The sequence below is a fragment of the Pongo abelii genome, chromosome Y (genome assembly GCF_028885655.2).
Source record: "Pongo abelii isolate AG06213 chromosome Y, NHGRI_mPonAbe1-v2.0_pri, whole genome shotgun sequence".
Lineage (NCBI taxonomy): Eukaryota > Metazoa > Chordata > Mammalia > Primates > Hominidae > Pongo > Pongo abelii.
The window spans coordinates 40,637,383-40,657,205 of record NC_072009.2 but is presented as its reverse complement, the minus strand read 5'-3'; the positions used below and the strand labels follow the sequence as shown (position 1 = coordinate 40,657,205).

Below are 19,823 nucleotides of genomic sequence, written 5' to 3'. Positions count from 1 at the left end.
ATGACTTTCTTGCCTGGGCCCTTTCAACAGGAGGCATTGTTACCTTTCTCTGGGCCCACCATTTAGGTTATATGGCTCTCCTCTCCTGTGTGGACACTTTCCAGCAAGGACATTATGCCAACGACCTGGGCCTATGGCCAAATTTTGTGGCTTTTCTGTTATGGCCCTTTCTGCAAATAAAATATTGGAACAATTTTGGCTCATGGTTTAGGTGATGTGGTTTTTCTGCCCATTTAATAACCCAGAGGGCATGGTAGCATATACCTAGGCACAACTAACAGCCATGATAGTGACTCTCATATGTGAACCCAGCCAATAGGAGACATTTTGACTTTTATAACTAGGTTTAGGAACGTAAGAGATGTCAATGATCTCTTCTTGGTAAAAATGTCACAGAAGTTTACAACACTCACACATGTTTTGTTACACCCTTCTGTTGTATAAAGAATGCCATAACAAGGTCTAGCACACAGAAAATTGTCGGTCTCATAGGCAAACCTAGCTGACAGCAAGAACTTTCACTTTCACAGATGGATGAAGGCAACTCTTCTACGTGAAAATAGGACATGTGTGGTATTGTAAACCTAATTTCTAGAATTTTATTCCATCATGACTGTGATATAAATCTTTGTCATGCACCATTGTGATTTCATTCTGAAGATCGGTTCAAGCCTACATATAAAATTTTGAGATCTCCCAGGACCAACCTTGAAGTGGTTTGACTCTTCTCCCTGGGCCCTGCACTCAGTAAGAATTTTGACACCACTGGATGCAGTAACCAGGTAATGTTATATTCTGGACTGCACCATGACACAGACATCATTGTGACATATTACTGTGTCCATCATTTAAAAGATGTCACTCTCCTCTCTGGAATGGGCACTGCACATAGGATAGGATAGTCACATATTCATAGGCCAGGCACACAGGTGATGATACTTTTTTTTTTGCCAGGGCCATGAAAAGAGGGCATTTTGACATATCAAAGGGCCTATCATGCTGGTAATATGGCTCTTCTGCTTGGGATCTGCCCACTTGAAGAGTGACATATTGCTAGGCCAGATGCAAAGGTGATGGTACTGTTTTGCCAGAGACATGCTTTAAGAAAAGCTTTGTGGCTGTGTGTGTTGGCTCTTGACTATAATCTCACCACTTTGGGAGGCCGAGGCAGGTGGATCACGAGGTTAGGAGATCAAGACCATCCTGGCTAATACAGTGAAACCCCATCTCTACTAAAAGTACAAAAAATTAGCTGGGTGCCATGGCAGGTGCCTGAAGTCCCAGCTACTTGGGAGGCTGAGGTGGGAGAATGGCATGAACCCAGGAGTCAGAGCTTGCAGTGAGCCCAGATGGTGCCACTGCACTCCAGTCTGGGCAACAGAGTGAGACTGTCTCAGAAAAAAAAAAAAAAAAGAAAGAAAGAAAAAAAAGAAAAGCTTTGTGACATATCTGTATGCCTATCACCTAGGTGATGTGACTTCCTGCTTGGCCCTGTCCACCTGGAGCATTGTGACATGCATGTGGAACCTGAACTTATGTGATGTAACTCTCTTGACTGGGTCCTTTTCTAAGGGGGGCTTATGAATATCTCAGGACCCAGGACCACGTGATATGGTATTCAGCCTTGTTTTTTCCCACATATTAAAGTGTGACATATACCTAAAGAATCACCTAGGTGATATGATTCTCTTTTTCTGCCTGATCCCTGTCTACTGGTGACATTTGGCCGTATCTCTGAGCACACAACCTATGTGATGTGACTCTCTTATTCTGTCTGTGGTTTGACAATAAGAAGATTGTGAAAGGTTGATGAGTCCAGCACTTGGGTAAGGTAACTCTTGTCTGGTTGCTGAACAACCCCCACAAACAAGACTTTTGCTGTATTTCAGGGCCCAACACCTGGATGATGTTACTCTTCTGCCTAGGTCATGCATAAAGAGGGTATTAGGGCATGTTGCTTGGCCCAGTTCCCTAATGATATGACTCTCCTGCTTGAGCCAGAGCCACAGAAGGTATTTTGATATATCTTTTTCCCTTTCTGTATGTGTTTTGGCTCCCATAACTTTGCTGGTATTCTTCCACGTGTTGTTGTATCATATTGCTGGTTCCAGCCCCCAGTTAATGTGACCCTCTTTCCTAGGCCCTGCCTAGATAGAGTATTGTGACACATTGCTTGGCACAGCACCTAAGTGATGTTAACCTTCTGCCTAGATTTTGCCCACAAACGGAATTATGACAGATACCTTGATTCCATTCAAAAGCATGATGATCAAGCTTATATTGGGATTCAGCCAACAGGAGATATTTTGCCTCACATCACTAGGTTTAGATCAATAAGTTAGTCCCTTCATTGCATATTTATATAAAGCTCAGAGAAATTTACAACACTGATTCATATCATAAAACCTTCCAGTGTGGTACAGAGATATTTATAACAGATCCCAGCAAAAAGTTGAGATAGTGAGTCTCCACTACACATTCAAATGAAAGTAAAAGTTGTTATCTTCTCATATTTACAAATCTCCTTGTTAAGGTCCTGAGTCTAACAAGTGAATACAGGACCAAGTTGGAGTTGTGATTTTCAAAAGCTAATCTTGTCACAGGTGGGATTCTGACTCATATCTAGTCCCAGGTCACAGACTTAAAAATGGTCTCATCTCTGAAGCCAGCCTACAGGAGAGGTGCTGAGTGTCATACCTTGATTTAGGGCAATATGTAAGATCGTGAATTCATATAAGCTTGTGGGCCTCAGAGAGGTTTTCAGTTCTCATGCGTGTTGTATAATGTTCCCAGATATTGCAGAGAATGTCATACAAGGGTCAGCACACACATGAGATTGTGACTGTCGTATAAACAACTAGCTAACCATTAATTGTTTCACCCTTAAAGGTGAAGAGATTGTGTCATATCACTTGGAATCATACCCCAGTGTTGAGACATTTTTGTTTAAATTCCTTTCCAAAAGGGCATTGTCACATATCACTGGGTGAGAATAATGATAATGGGACTCTTCTGCCAGGGCCTTTAAAACAGGGGATATTTTCACACACCTCCAAGCCTAATGGCTAGGTGATATGTCTCTCCTCCCAGTGCATTGCCAACAGCGGACATTGTGATATATCACTAGATATAGCATCTAGGTAATGCTCCTGCCTGGAACCTGCCCACCAAATAAATTGTGACATACAACTGAGTGCAAAACCTAGGTGACATGACTCTCCTATTTGTCCTGGACTCTTCTAAGACAGGGAATTACTACATATTGCTGAGCCCAGCACCCAGGTGTTGTGATTCTTTTTTTATTTGTATTTTTCATCAAATCTGTCTATGTCGGGCATGGTGACATGTTACTTGAGGCTCTACCCAGGTGATGTGGCTCTTCAGCCTGATTTCTGCTCACATGTTAGATTGTGACATACAACTAGGAAAGCAGCCCATGCCCTGCCCTACTGGGAGAGTGGGATCTATCTCTGAGCCCAAGACCTAAGTGAAGCGACTCCCTTCTTCAGCCTGATCTTTGCTATGAGGGCATTGTGACATATTGCTGAGCCCAGCACTCAGATTTATTGACTCCCATTTCTCTTGAACCATACAAACAAACAGAAATTTTGACTTATTGCACGGCTCAGCACACATATAAGGTTACTCTTTTGCCTGGATTTTGCATACACTGAGAATTATGGCATATAATAATATATAATAATAGCACACTAAAAATGTGACTATCATGCTTTCCTGCAGCTACAGAAGGCATTTTGGCATATACTGAGCTAATTCTGTAGGTGTCTTGGCTCTGATGTTTTGCCCATTCTTTTTCTACATATGGGATTGTGTCATGGTGCTGGGTCCAGTACCCACTTAATATGACTTTAATTCCTATACACTGCCTAGAGATGGCATTGTGACATGAGGCATGGCACAGCACAGTGATGTTACACCCCTGCCTAGTTTTGGCCCACAAATGGGACTATGACATATACCTTACTTCAGTTCACAGGCATGATGTTCTAAATTACACTGGAAATCAGCCAAAGGAGATATTTTGCCTTTTATCACTAGAAATAGGCAATAGGTGAGGTTGTGGGTTGCATATTTGTACCAAACTCGAAGACCTTTACAATACTACCTCATAATGTATAAAAGTGTGCAGTACAGAGAGTTTCATGACAGGGACTAGCAAAAATTCAGATTGGGACTCTCGATTACACAACCAAGTAAAAGCAAACATTGTCACTATTCCATAAGTCCAAACCTCACTGTTAAGGTCTTGAGTCTAACAAGTGAATACAGTACAAAATCTGAATTGTGACCTTCATAAGTGGATCTGGCCATAGGTGGGATGGTGACTCATTTCTTGATCCAGCTTATAGGCATAATAAAGTGTCTCATCCTTGAACCCAGACTACAGAAGAGATGTTGACTATTATACCTGAGTTTAGGGTAATATGTAAGATCAAGAATCCATACAAGCATGTAGGCCTCAGAGTGGTTTGCAACTCCCATGCATGCTGTATAAAGCCTTCAAATGTCATAGAGTGTCAATCAAAGCCCAGGAAACACATGAAATTGTTATGTTCGTATACACAGCCAGTTCACAGTTAATGGTGTCACCCTCAAAGGCAACAAAATTTGGTACATCACTAGGCCATGTACCCAGCTATTGAGACATTTTGGCATAAATTCTTTCCCATGAGTGCATTGTGACATATCACTGGGTTCATATCATTATAATGTGACTCTTCTGTCTGGACCCTGCCAACAGGGGATATTATCACATATCTCTGGAGCTATAAGTAGGGGAATTTTCTCTCCTGCATGTTCCCTGCCCCCAGAGGACATTGGAAAATATTAACTGAACATCTAGTTCATGTGACTCTACTCTCCTACCTGGGTCCGGCTCACCAAAGAAGTTGTGACATACTGCTGATTGCAAAATCTATGTGATGTGGCTTTCCTTCATACTCTAGACTCTGCCAAGCCAGCAGATTATTACAGTTTGCAAAGCCCAGCACTTAGGTAGAGTAGAGTGACACTCCTGTTTTTCTTTTTTTCCTGTCAATAGTGTGCTTGGTGACATAATCTTTGAGGCTGTCACATCACCAAGATTATATTGTATCACTGGACCAGCATAAAGCTGACACTTCTGACTATGCCCAGCCTTCAAATAATACTATACTGTATAAATGGCTGAACACCCAGGTAATGTGACTTTCCTTTCTTGTCCCTGGTCTCAGATCAAGTTTTGACATATATCTGAGTTAAGCACACATGCAGAATAATAACTCTCATACCTGGACCCAGCCAGTAAAGATAATTGACTCTCATAGCCAGTCTCATGACAATGGGTTATGTCCTGGGTTTTTCAATTGTATAAAGTTCACAAAGGATTATAACACTCAGGTATATCATATACAGTCTTAATTGTACAATGATTGTCATGAGAGGCCAGAAATGAACTGAGAATGGGACTTTTAAATGCATACCTAGCTGACATGATTGTCGTCCTCACAAGTGAACAGGGCCTAGGAATGAGATATTAATCTCACACATAAAAAACAGTCAAATTTTAAATAATTACTCTTATACATAGATCTGATTCACAGGTGGTTTGGTAAAGTTTGAACCATGATTCAGCACACCTGTGGTGTTATGTCTTCCCTACTGGAACACAATCTTCAAGTGGGATTGGGGCTCCTACACATGAATCTTGACCATTGTTGAGACTGTGACTCCTCTACTAACATCTACCTTATAGAAAGAGTTGACTCGTACAGGAAACCAGGTGTTGTGTGGCATGTGAAACTTATTTCCAAACATATCTCAGAGTGTGATTGGGAAAGGTAACCATGTCCAGCACATGAATAATCTGACTCTCTTTTCTAGGCCCAGCACACAGATTAAATAGTGCCTTATGTTGAACAAGCACCTAAGAAATGTATAATACCTTCTTTGGCCTTGCCTGCAAAGGGCACTTTCATATATCACTGGGACCATCATCCGGGTGATGTGAATTATCTGCCTAAAACCTGCCTACAAGAAGAATTGTGTTTTATATCTACATCCACCATGAATTGATGTGACTTCCTTCTACTGCCTTGGCCCAGCACTTACAGTGCCTTTTGACACATAAGCAGAAACTGTGTCCAGGTGATCATTGTCCTTTTTGTGTTCTGCCAACAGGGACATTGTAACATATCACTTAGCTCAGAATGTAGGTGATGTTTCTTTGCATTTTCCTAGGCCCTGACCACAGGGAGATTGTGACGTATTTCTGTGTCCCAGGACCCTTGTGAGGTCACTCTCCAGCCTTGGTAATGCACATAAGAAGCATTATGAAAAATAGCTAGGCCAATTGCCCAGGTGAAGTGAGTCTCCTCTCTTGCAAAAATCCTGCCCAGAGAAGAGGTTTTGATATTTCACTGATACCAGCATCCAGGTGATTTGACTCTCCTGCCAGGGTCTTGTCCACAAGGTAGACTGTGACTTCTCACTGAATCCACACCCATGTAGCTGATGAGATTTCCTTGTCTTCTCTCTGGCCACTGCCAATGTTGTGCCTTATACAAGAGACCATAATAAAAGCCTAATAACAACACATGCATCTGGAGCCAGGACATGTGCAGAACGGTGACTCTTATTCTTAAAGCTATATACAAGTGTACCTGTGACATATACCTTTGCCCAGCTATTTAATGATTTAATAATTCTGCATAGGGATAGCATCAAAATGAGGTTTTGACAAATCCTTGGTATAAACATCTTCATGATTTGACTGTGTTATCTTAATACTATCCATAGGAGTGATTGTAACATATTTCTGCTCCATCACATAAGTTACATGACTGTTCTCTCCTGCCTGTACATGATTTTCTTTGGTAACTGTATCACTTCTAAACACTGCATCCAAATGATATGACTCTCTTGCCTGGGCCCTGTCAAGAGAAGGCATAATGATATATTTTGTGTTCCGTCATTTACCTGATATGGCAGCTCTCCTCTCCTGCTTGGACGCTGCCAATAAAGGACATTGTGCACCAAGCTGGATCTAGCACACAAGTTATGTGGCATTTCTACAGGATCCTGCCTACAAGGAGAATATTGGAATATTTCTGGCCAAGAATTTAGGTGATGTGGCTGTTCTGCCTGCTTTATAACCGCGGAGAGTGTTTTACATATATACATAAAGTCTGAGACAGACTCACAGATGATGTTACTCTTTGACAGAGCTATGCTTCATAGAGGTTATTATGACATATCCCTGTGCCTATCACCTCAGTGAAGTGACTCCTAAATTGGGCCCTACAGACATGGAGTATTGTGGTATAAACAGAGAATATATATATATATATATATATATATATGATATATATATCAGCTATATACATCAGATATATATATAAAACAGATATATGTGTGTATATATATATAAAACAGATATATATGTATATATATAAAACAGATATATATGTATATATATAAAACAGATATATATGTATATATATATAAAACAGATATATATATGTATATATATATAAAACAGATATATATATGTGTATATATATATATGTATACCTAGGCACAGCTCACAGAAATAATAGTGACTCTCATATGTGGACTCAGCCCACAGAGGATATTTTGACCCTTATAAATACGTTTACAGATGTTTGTGATGTCTTGGATCACCTTCTGCACACATCACAAATGATTACAACAGTCACACATATTTTACAAAGTCTGGGTTATACAGACAGAGTGAAAGCAGGGCTCAGCACACAGGAGAAATTGTGAGTCTTGGAGGAACACCTAGCTGACAGTAAAGCTGTCATCATCTCACATGGATGAAACCAGCTGTCACATATGAAGGTAAGACATGTGTCATATTATAAATCTCATCTGTGGGATTTTCTGACAATGTGATTGTGATATAGATCTTTGCCGAGCACCTGTGTAATTTGACTCTACAGACTTGTTCCAGACTATCTATGGGATTGTGATATCTATCTAGGCCAATCTCGAGGTGATGTGACTCTCGTGCCTGGGCCATTCTCTCAGTAAGGATTGTGAAATATCACTTGATCTAACACGCAGGGGATGTTACATTTTTGTGTGTGCCATGGCCATCATAATTATTATGACATATTTCTGTGTCCAACTATAGGTTATGTAAATCTCCTCTATGGAATGGGCCCTGGGCAAAGGAAGGATAGTTACTTATTGCAAGGCCAGGCACACAGGTGAGGGTACTGTTTTTCCAGAAATATGTCACCAAAAAAGGCATTGTGACATATCTCTGGGCCTATCACCTATGTTATATGGCTTTTCTGCTTGGGCACTGCCAACCTAGAGAATGACATATTTCTAGGACAGACTCATAGGTGACGTTACTCTTTGACAGAGCTATGCTTCCTAGAGGTTATTATGACATAACCCTGTGCCTATCACCTCAGTGAGGTGACTCCCAAATTGGGCCCTACAGACATGGAGCATTGTGGCATGAGCAGAGAACATGCACCTAGGTGATGTAACACTTTTACCTGGGTGCTGTCCTTAGTTAGCCTTGTGACATATGTCAGGACCCAGCCCCCAGTGATGTGGCTCTTCTGTCTGGTTTCTGTGCACACATTACACTGTGACATATTCCTACAAAAGCAACTAGTTGATATAATTCTCCTCACCTGCCTGAGCTCTGCCATCTGGGGACATTGGGACATATCTCTGAGCTCATGGTCTAAGTGATGTGACTCTCTATTTCTGCCTGGGCCTCACAATAGGATGATTTTCACACATTGCTGAGCTCAGCTCTCAGGATATATGACTCTTTTCTATTTCCCAAACCATGTCCCCCTTAAAAGGAATTTTGACCTATAACAGGGCCCAAGACCCAGATATTGTTACTTTTCTGCCTGGTTTCTGTAAAAAGAGGAAATTATGGCATATTTCCTATTGCTGTGCCCAGCACCATTATGATGTGACTCTCCTGTCCGTGCTGGAGACACTGAAGGTATATTGACATATCTTGGGTCCGTTATGTATGTGTTTTGGCTCTCATAACTTTTCTGGCTTTTTGTCACATGAAATGATGTCATATTGCTGGGTCTAACACCCAGTTAATTTGACCCAATTTTCTATACCCTGCTTAGAGAAGGCACGGAGACATATTGCTTGGCACAACATCTAACTGGTGTTACCTTTCTGTTTATTATTATTATTATTATTATTATTATTATTATATACAAATGGGATTGTGACATGTATCTCGATTCAGTTCATATACATGATGATCATGTTTATACTGGAATTCAGAAAACAGGATATATTATGCCTCTCATCCTTGGATTTAGGGCAACAGGTAAGTCCTGGGTTGCATATCTGTACGAAGCCCAAAGAAGATTACAACACTGACTTATATTGTATAAATTCATTGGTGGTAAAAACTTTCATAACAGTGCCCAATAAAATGTTCAGATTTGGACTATTGGTTACACACCCAGGTAAAATTAAATGTTATCACCCTCCTACATACACAATGCTGACTGTGGAATATGGCACAAATTTGGAACTGTGAATTTATATGTGGATCTGTCTGGAGGTGGGATAATAATGGGTCTTCTCCTTTAACCCTACCTATAAAAGAGATGCTGACTATCAAACCTGAATTGAGGGCAATATGTAAAATTTTGAATCCATATGAGCATGAAGGTCGCTGAGAGGTTTGCAACCCTCACGCAGGTTTTATAAAGCCCTTGGATGTAAAGAGTGTCATACATTGGCCCAGCATACATGTGAGATTGTGACTCTAATATTCAAGCTTAGCTGAAAGTTAAAGGTGTCACCCTAAAAGATGAGAAGAGTGTGTCTTATCACTAGGCCTGGTAACCAAGTGTTGAGAATTTTGGCTTAAATTCTTGCTGATAGGTGCATTGTGAATTATCTCTGGGTCAGAATCCTAATAATGTGAAACTTCTTCTTGGACCCAGCCAACAGGGGATATTATCACGTATCTCTGGACCTACCAGCTAGGTGATGTGTCTCTCATGCCAGTGCCCTGCCACAGGGGACACTGGGACATATCTCTATAGTATCTAGGTAATGTGGCTCTCCACTCCTGCCTGGATTCTGGCCACTGAAGAAATTGTGACATACCACTGAGTGCAAAACCTAGGTGATGTGACTCTCTTCTTTGTCTTGGACTCTGCCAATGAGTTTGTCTTGTACTCTGCTAATGAGGAAATAATAATATATTGCTGAGCCCAGCACCTAGGGATGTGGCAATCCTCTATTTTTCAACCCAGTGTTTAGTGGTCATGATAATATTATCTGAGACTGTATCCAGGTGATATGACTGTTCTGACTGGGTCCTGACTGAAAAGGAAGTTATAATGTGTCCCTTGCTCAGCACCCAAATAATGTAACTCCTCTGTCTTGTCTCTGTCCAAAGGTGAAATTGCGATGTATACCTGGATTCAGCTCATATACACAATAATAACTTTCATACCTAGACCTAGCCAGTGGGAGATATTTGACTTTCACAGGCAGTCTTAAGGCCATGAGTAATGTCCTAGATCTCCCACCTGTAATAATTCACAGGAAATTATACTATTCAGGCAAGAGTTTCATAACAGGTACCGGCAACCAGGTTCTATTGTGACTCTTGGATGCATACACAACTGACACGATTTTCATTTTCACACATGTACAGAGCCTACAAATGAGATAGTAAATCTCACACACATAAGCAGTTGAAGCTTGAAATTGTTAATCTCATACATGAATCTGATCCATAGGTGGTTTGGTGATGTTTGAACTATGATTTAGCCAACCTGTGGTACTTTGACTTTCCTACTGGAACACAATCTTCAAGTGGGATTGAGGCTCTTACATATGGATCTTTCCTATTTTTGAGATTGTGACACCTGTACTTCAACCCAACTTATAGGAGGTGTTGACTCTCATACCCAAAGCCAGGACTTGTGTGGGACTGTGAAACTTATTTCTGAACATTTTTGAGTGTGTAATTGAGAAGTATAACTTTGCACAGAATCTGAGTGTTTTGACTCTCCTTTCCAGGCCCAGAGCACAGTTAAAATTGTGACTTACGTGCACCAAGCACCTAAGCAATAAGTAACATCTTTTTTGGTAATGAAACATAGGGTACTTTTACATATCACTGAGACCAGCACTTGGCTGATGTGAAATCTTGGCCTGAAGCCTGCCTACAGAGAACACTGTGGTTTTTATTTAAGTTGATTACTTAAGTGATATGACTTCCTTCTACTGTCTTGGCCCTGCACTTCTGGTGGATTGTGACACATAACTAGGTACTGCACCCAGGTGATGTGACTTTTTTGGGGGATGAAGTTTCTGCCAATAGGAAGCTTTGTAACATATTACTTGGCTCAGCAACTAGGTGATGTTTCTTTCCTCTTGCCTGTGCCCTGACTGCCAGAGAGACTGTAACATATTGCTGAACCTAGCACCAAAGCAAGGTTACTCCCCTGCCTTGATCCTACACATAGGGGCCGTTGTGATGTATATTCAGGCCAATTGCCTAAGTGGAGTTTGTCTTCTCTCCTGCCTAAGTTCTGCTCACAGGGGGGATTTTATATATCACTGAAAACAGCATCCAGATGATGTGACTCTTCTATCAGAGTCCTAGCCATAAGGACAATTGAGACGTTCCACTGGACCAGCATCCACTAAGGTGATGGAACTTTCCTTTTTCTCTCTGCCCACAGGTATATTGTTCCATTTACCTGAGACCAGATAAACAGCCTAATGATGATGCTTTTCCCCATGGCCAGGACATGTGCAGGATCATTACTCTCATCCCTGCCCCTTTTCACAGGTACTATTGTGACATACGCTTTTGCCCAGCTACTGAATGATTTAATAATCCTGCCTTGTTATAGCCCACAGATGACATGTGGACCTATACCTTTGCCAAGATCCTTTGTGATTTTACTCTAGTGTCCTAACAGGTTCTCAGAAGTGACCATAACATATCTCTGCAGCCGCTGTCTAGGTTACATGACTCTCCTCTTCTGCATGAACCCTGCTTCCACTGAAGAGTAGCATTTCTAAGCACTGCACCCAAATGACATGAGTCTCTTGTCTGGGCTTTTTAAAGGGGAGGCTTTGTGATATCTCTCTGGTCCCATCATTTAGGTGATATGACTCTCCTCTACTGCCTGGACACACTCCACAAAGGGCATTATGCCATAGAGCTGAGCCTAGCACCCAAGTTTTGTGACATTTCTGTTAGGGCCCTCTCTACAAAAAAAATTGGAGTATTTCTGGCTTAGGATATAGGTGATGTGGTTTTCTGCCTGTTTAGCTACCACAGATGAGATGGTGCCATATATGTAGACACATCTAAAATGCATGATAAGGACTCTCATATGTGAACCCAGCCAATAGGAAATATTTTGACTCTTACAACTAGGCTTAGGGAGTTAAGTGATATCCAGGATCTCCTTCTGGTAAAAAGGTCACAGAAGATTACAACATTCACACATATTTTATAGCATCCTTGTGTTGTATAGAGAGAATCATAACAGGGCCTAGCACATGGAGAAAACTGGGATTCTCATATGCACATTCAGCTGACAGTAATGGTTTTCACCATTACAGATGATGAAGGCAACTGTCCTACATAAAAGTAGAACATGTGTGATATTGTAAATCTAAGCCCTAGAATTTTATTCCATCATGACTGTGATATAAATCTTTGCCAAGCACCTGTGTGAGTTCACCCTTCAGACTGGTTCCAGCCTACCTATGGGATTTTGATATCTACCTAAGCCAGCCTTGAAGTGATGTGACTCTTTTGCCTGGGCCCTCCACTCAGAATTATAACATCATTGGATCCAGCACACAGGTGACATTACATTCTTGCTTGTGCCATGCTCGCAGACATCATTGTGACATATTACAGTGTCCATCAGTTAGAAGATGTCACTCTCCTCTCTGGAAAGGGCCCTGAACACAGGGAAAATTAGTGACACATTTCTAGGCCAGGCACACAAGTGATAATGCTCTTTTGTCAGGGCTATGCCCAAAAAATGGCATTTGACATATCACAGGACCTATCATGTAGGTGATATGGCTCTTCTGCTTGAAACTTGCCCAGTTGAATAGTGACATACTGCTAGGCCAGGCACAAAGGTGATGGAACTCTTCTGCCAGGGCCATGCTTTCAAAAATGCTTTGTCATCTATCTCTGGGCCTATCACCAAGGTGATGTGACTTCCTGCTTGGTCCTGCCCACATGAAGTATTGAGATATAAGCATGGAATCTGCACTTAGTTGATGTAACCCTCTTGCCTGGGTCCTTTTTTAGGGGGACTTGTGAATATCTCAGTACAGAGGACCACACGATGTGGCCCTTCAACCTGGTTTTTGCCCACATATTAAATTGTGACATATAGCTAAAGAAGCATCTAGGTAATATGGCTCTTCTTCTGTCTGAACCCAGCCTACTGGTGATATTGGGCCATATTTCTAAGCCTGTGACCTAAGTGATGTGACTCTATTTTTGTCTAGGGCTTTACAATGGTAAGATTATGACATATTGATGAGCTCAGAACTTAGGTAATGTGACTCTCGTCTTGTAACTGAACAATGCCCATGAACAGATCTTTTGCCGTATTTCAGGGCCTAGTACCCGGATGAAGTTGCTCTTCTGCCTAGGTTGTGCATAAAGAGGAAATTGTGGCATATTTCTTGGCCTAGAACCCTAATGATGTGACTCTCCTGCTTGTGCCGGGACCACAGAAGGTATTTTGACATATCTTTGGCCCATTTTCTAGGTGTTTTTGCTCTTACCACTTTGCTGAGTTTCTTCCATGTGTGGTTGTGTTATATTGCTGACTTCAGCCTGCAGTTAATGTGGCCCTCTTTCCCAGGCGCTGCTTACAGAGGGCATCATGACATATTGCTTGACAAAGAACCTAAGTGATGTTAACATTCTGCATAGGTTGCTAACAAATGGGATTATGACAAATACCTTGCTTCAGTCCAAAGGTATGATGATCAAGCTTATGTTGGGATTCAGCCAACAGGAGATATTTTTCCTTTCACCACTGGGTTTAGGTCAAAGAGTCAGGTTATTCATTGCATGTTTCTACAAAGCTCACAGTAGTTTACAACACTAACTCATGTAATAAAAACTTCCTGGGTGATACAAAGTGTTTCTTAACAGTGCTCGGCAAACAGTTAAGATTATGATTCTTGACTACACACTCAGGTGAAAGTAAGTTTTTTACCATCCTACATTTACAAAGCCTATTGTTCAGATCCTGAGTCTAACAAGTGAATACACCACAAAGATGGAATTGTGACTTTCATAAATGAATATGGTCACAGGTGGGATGGCGACTCATTTTTGGAGCCAGCTCTCAGTCATGATAATGATCTCTTCCTTAACACCAGCCTATAGGAGAGATGCTGACTGTCATACCTGGGTTTAGGGCAATATGTATAATCGTAATTCTGTAAATGCCTGTAGGCCTCAGAGAGGATTGCAACTCTCATGTATATTGTATAATGTTCTCAGGTATTATAGAGAGTGTCATACAATGGCAAGCACACACATGAGATTGTGACTCTCTTATACACAGATAGCTAACATTTAATGGTGTCACCCTTAAAGATGAGGAGATTTTGTAATATTTCTTGCACTAGTACCTGGTGTTGAGAACCTTTAGTTTAAATTTCATTCCATTAGGGCGTTGTTACATATCACTGGGTCAGAATCAAAATAATGTGACTCTTCTTCCAGGGCCCTGCAAACAGAGGATATTTTCCCATATCTCCAGGCCTATTGGCTATGTAATATGTCCCTCCTGCCAGTACCTTGCCCAGGGGAGACACTGTGACACATTGCTAGATTTAGAGTCTAGGTAATTTGACTCATCCCTCCTGCCTGGATCCTCCTCACTGAAAAAACTGTTATATACCATCAAGTGCAAAGCCTAGGTGATGGAAGTCCCCTTTTTTTTCCTGGACTCTGTCAGGAGAGGGAATTACTACATATTGGTGAGCAGAGCACCCACGTGGTGTCATTATCTATTTTTATAAGAAACCTGTCTACACTGTGGATGGTGACATATTACTTGCAGTTGTACCCAGGTGATGTGGCTTTTCAGTCTGGTTTCTGCCCACAGGTAAGATTTTGGCATATAAATAGGGCAGCATTTAGGTGATATGACTCTCCCTTTCTGCCTGGGCCCTGTTTACTGGGGACACTGGGCTATATCTCTGAGCCCATGAACTGAGGGAAGTGACTCTCTTTTTCTGCTGGGTCTTTACAATGGAGAGATTGTGAAATATTGTTCCGCCTAGCAATCAGGTTATTTGATTCACCTCTTTTTTTTTCTCAAATCATGCCCACAAACAGAAATTTTGGCCTATTGCAGGGCCCAGCACCCAGATAATGTTACGCTTTTACATGGGTCCTGTATGTAGAGAATATTATAACATACTGCTGGGCCCAGTACCCTGAAAATATAAAACTCATGACTTTGCTGGAGCCAGAGAAGGTATTTTCACAGATCCTGGGCCCATTATGTAGGTGTTTTGGCCTCATCTTTTTGCTAGTTTTTGTTTGTTTGTTTGTTTTGTTTTTTGGCTTTTTTCCACATAATGGATTGCTTCATATTGCTGAGTCCAGAACTCAGTTAACATGACTCTAATTCCTATACACTACCTAGAGAGGGCATTGTGGCATGTTGCTTGGCACAGCACTTAAGTGATGTTACCCTCTGGCCTTCTTTTTCTGCCCACAAATGGGACTATGACTTCAGGTCACAGGCATGATGGTCAAATTTATATTGAGATTCAGCCAATAGGAGATATTTTACCTTTCATTGCTAGGCTTCAGGCAATACATAAAATCTGAGTTGCATATTTGTACCAAGCTCACAGAGCTTTACAACGCTAACTCATCATGTATGAACTTCTTTGGTGGTATAGAGAGTTTGCTGATAGGGACCAGTGAAGAGTTCAGTTTGAGATTCTTGATTACACACCCAGGTAAAAGCAAGTGTTGTCATCATTCTACATGTCCAAAGGCCACTGTTAAGAACATGAGTTTTGCAATCGAATGCACTACAAAGTTGGAATTGTGACCTCGTTATGTAGGTCTGGCCACAAGTGGGATTGTGACTTATTTCTAGATCCAGCTCACAGGCATAAAAATGAGTCTCATTTCTAACCCAGCCTATAGAAGAGATGCCGACTATTACACCTGGGTTTAGGGGAATATGTAAGGTCATGAGTCCATATAAACATGAAGGCCTTAGAGCGGTTTGAAATTCTCATGCATGATGTATAAAGCTTTTGAATATTGATGAGTGTCATGCAACAGCCCAGGATATTTGTGAAATTGTTACTCTCATATACACACCCAGCTCAGATTTTATATTGTCACTCTCAAAGACAAGAGGATTTGGCCTATTAATAGGCCTAGTGCTTAGGTGTTGAGACTATTTGGCTTAAATTCCTTTCCTTGGGTGGATTGTGACATATCACTGTGTTAGAATCATAATAATGTGACTCTTCTGTCTGGACCCTGCCAAAAGGGGATACTATCACATATCTATGGGTCTATAAGCTAGATGATTGGTCTCTTCTGACAGTGTCCTGCACCCAGAAGACATTGTGAAATATTGTTTGGCTTAACATCTAGGTAGTGTGACTCTCATCTCCTGCCTGAACCTTGCTCAGCAAACAAATTGTGACATACCGCTGATTGAAAAACCTACATGTTGTGACTCTCCTTCACATTCTAGACTCTACCAAGAGAGAGGGTTATTACATGTTGCAGAGTCCAGCACATGCATAGGTGGAGTGACTCTCCTCTCTTTTCTTCCCTTTCTAAGGTGGGCTTCGTGGCATATTATTTGAAACTGTAACCAGGTGAAGTGACTCTTCTGACTAGGTCCAGCATACAAATGAGATTATGCTGTATCACTGGTTCAGTGTCTAGCTGAGTTGACTCCCTTTCCTTGTCCCTGCTTACAGGTGAAATTTTGACCTATACCTGGATTAAGCACGCATGGATAAAAATAACTCTCATACCTGGACCGAGACAGTAGGAATATTTTGACTCTCATAGCCAGTCTCATGGCCATGGGTAAAGCCCTGTGTTTTTCACTTGTATAAAAGTCATGAAGGATTATAATAATCAGGTATATCATATAAAGCATTAATGGTGCAAAGAGTGTCATAACAGAGACCAGCAACCCGGTAAGAATGTGACTCTTTTAGCTGAAATGATTGTAATTCTCACATATTAGCAGGGTCTAGGAATGAGGTACTAAATCTCACACATTAAAAGCAGTGTATGTTTGAAATAATTACGCACATACAGGGACCTGATCCACAAGTGGTTAACATTTGAACCAGGATTCAGCACACCTGTGGTGCCATGACTCCCCTCCTGGACCACAATGTTCAGGGGGGATTGCGGCTCTTATACATGAATCTTGTCCGTTGTTGAGATTTTGACTCCTCCATTTTGACCCAACTTATAGAAAGAATTGACTCACATACACAAAACCAGGACTTGTGTGGGATGTGAAACTTATTTCCAAACATATATGAGAGTGTGATTGGGACAAGTCACTTTGTCCAGCAAATGAATAATTTGAGTCATTTTCTGGGCCCAGATCACAGAAGTAATTGTGCCATATGTGGAGCAAGCACCTAAGCAATAGATAACATCCATCGCGGCTCTGCCTTCAAACAGAAATTTTACATATGTCACTGGGACCATCAACCAGATGATGTGAGTTATCTGCCTGAAACCTTTCTACAAAAGGAATTTTGTTATATATCTAGGTCCATCATATAAGTGATGTGACTCCCTTCTACTTCCTTGGCCATGCACTTACAGGGCATTGTGACTAAGAACTGGGTACTGCATTCAGGTGATGTGATTTTTCTTTTTAGTTTCTGCCAACAGGAAGCATTGAACACGTCACTTGGCTCAGTACCTAGGTGATGTTTCTTCACTTTTGCCTTGGCCCAGACCACAGGGAGATTGTGACATATTTCCTGGGACCAACACCTATGTGAGGCCACTCTACAATTTGATTACTGCACAGGGGAGACATTGTGACATACATCTAGGCCAATTGCCTCAGTGAAGTGAGCCTCCTGTCTTGCCAAAGTGCTGCCCAGAGAGGGGGTTTTGATATGTCACTGAAATCCAGGTGATGTGACTCTTCCACCATGTTCCTGCCCACACCATGTTCCTGCCCACAAGGTGAATTGTGATGTCTCAGTGGCCCAGACCCACATAGGTGATGGGGCTTTCTTGTGTTCCCTCTGGCCACAGGTGATATTCTGCCATATACCAGAGACCAGAACAAAAGCCAAGTAACAACTCATATGACTGGAGCCTATGAGTTGTGCAGGATGGTGACTCTTAGACTTAAGCCTTTTCACAAGTGTAATTGTGACAAATACCTTTGCTCAACTCCTGAGTGATTTAATAATTCTGCCTAGGTATAGCAAATGAGATTTTGACAGATACGTCGGTCAAGCACCTTGGTGATCTGACTGTTGTATCCTAAAATGTCCTCAGGGGATATTGTAACATACTTCTGTATCCTTCGTCTAGGTTACATGACTCTTCTCTCCTGCCTGTACCCTGCTTCTTTTAGTGATTGTAGTATTTATAATCCCTGCATCCAAATGATATGACAGTCTTGCATGGGACCTGTCAACAGGAAGCATTTTGACAAAATTTTGGGCCCATCATTTATGTGATATTTCTCTCCTCTCCTGCCTAGACACTGTCCACAGGGGATATGGAGCCACAGAGCTGGACATAGCACATAAGTTATGTGATATTTCTTAGAGTGCCCTGACTACAAAAAGCATACTGGAATATTTCTGACCCAGCATTTATGTGATAGGGCTGTTAGGCCTCCTTCTTAACCACAGAGTGAATTGTAACATATACCTGTGCATGGCTCACAGCCATGATAATGACTCTCATATGTAGACTCAGACAATAGAGGATATTTTGCATCTTGTAACTCACTTTAGGGACATGGGTGATGTCCTGGATCTCCTTCTTGTACAAAGGTCACAAAATATTACAGCACTCATATATATTTTACAAAGTCTATGGGTTATACACACAAAGTCAAAGCAGGGCTCAGCACACAGATGAAATCGTGAGTCTTGTTTGCACACCCAGTTAAAGCTGAAAGTAAGAACTCATTATCTCACATGCATAAAGGAAACTGTCACACACGAAACCGGGCATGTGTGGTAAGATGGTAAATCTCATCTTTGGAATTTTCTGACAGTGTGAGTATGATATAAATTTTCACCAAGCACTTGTGTAATTTGATGCTCTGGACTTGTTCCAGCTCATAGGTGGGGTTATGAAACCTACCTAAGCCAACCTCAAGGTGACATGACTTTCCTGCCTTGTTCTATCTCTCAGTAAAGATTGTGACATATCACTGGATCTAGCTCCCAGGTAATGTTACATCCTTACTTGCACACTACCCAAAAAAATTTTTGTGACATATTTCTGTGTGTACCTCATAGTTGATTTGAGTCTCCTCTCTGGAATGGGCACTGCACAACAGAATGATAGTGACATAATGCAAGGACTGGTGCACAGGCAAGGGTCCTCCTTATCCTGTGGATGCCTGGAGGAGGGCAATGTGACATATCTCTGGGTCTATCGCCTACATTATGTGGCTCTCCTGCTAGGGTTCTTCCAACCTTGAAAGTGACACTCTTCTAGGCCAGGCACACAGGCGATGTTACCCTTTTCCAGGGCTATGCTTCACACAGCA

General features: G+C 41.5%; 1 long non-coding RNA gene and 1 pseudogene across 1 annotated transcript; both read left to right on the top strand.

Moving 5' to 3' along the window:
• Nucleotides 1-1,509: 1,509 nt before the first annotated feature.
• On the top strand, nucleotides 1,510-6,597 carry LOC129053457 (uncharacterized). The gene is made up of 4 exons (XR_008518291.1): nucleotides 1,510-1,614; nucleotides 1,890-2,012; nucleotides 5,063-5,199; nucleotides 5,884-6,597. It is a non-coding gene; the product is annotated as an uncharacterized LOC129053457 (long non-coding RNA).
• A 2,680-nt stretch (nucleotides 6,598-9,277) lies between these two features.
• LOC129053246 (testis-specific basic protein Y 2-like) lies at nucleotides 9,278-17,682 on the top strand (annotated as a pseudogene).
• Nucleotides 17,683-19,823: the final 2,141 nt, after the last annotated feature.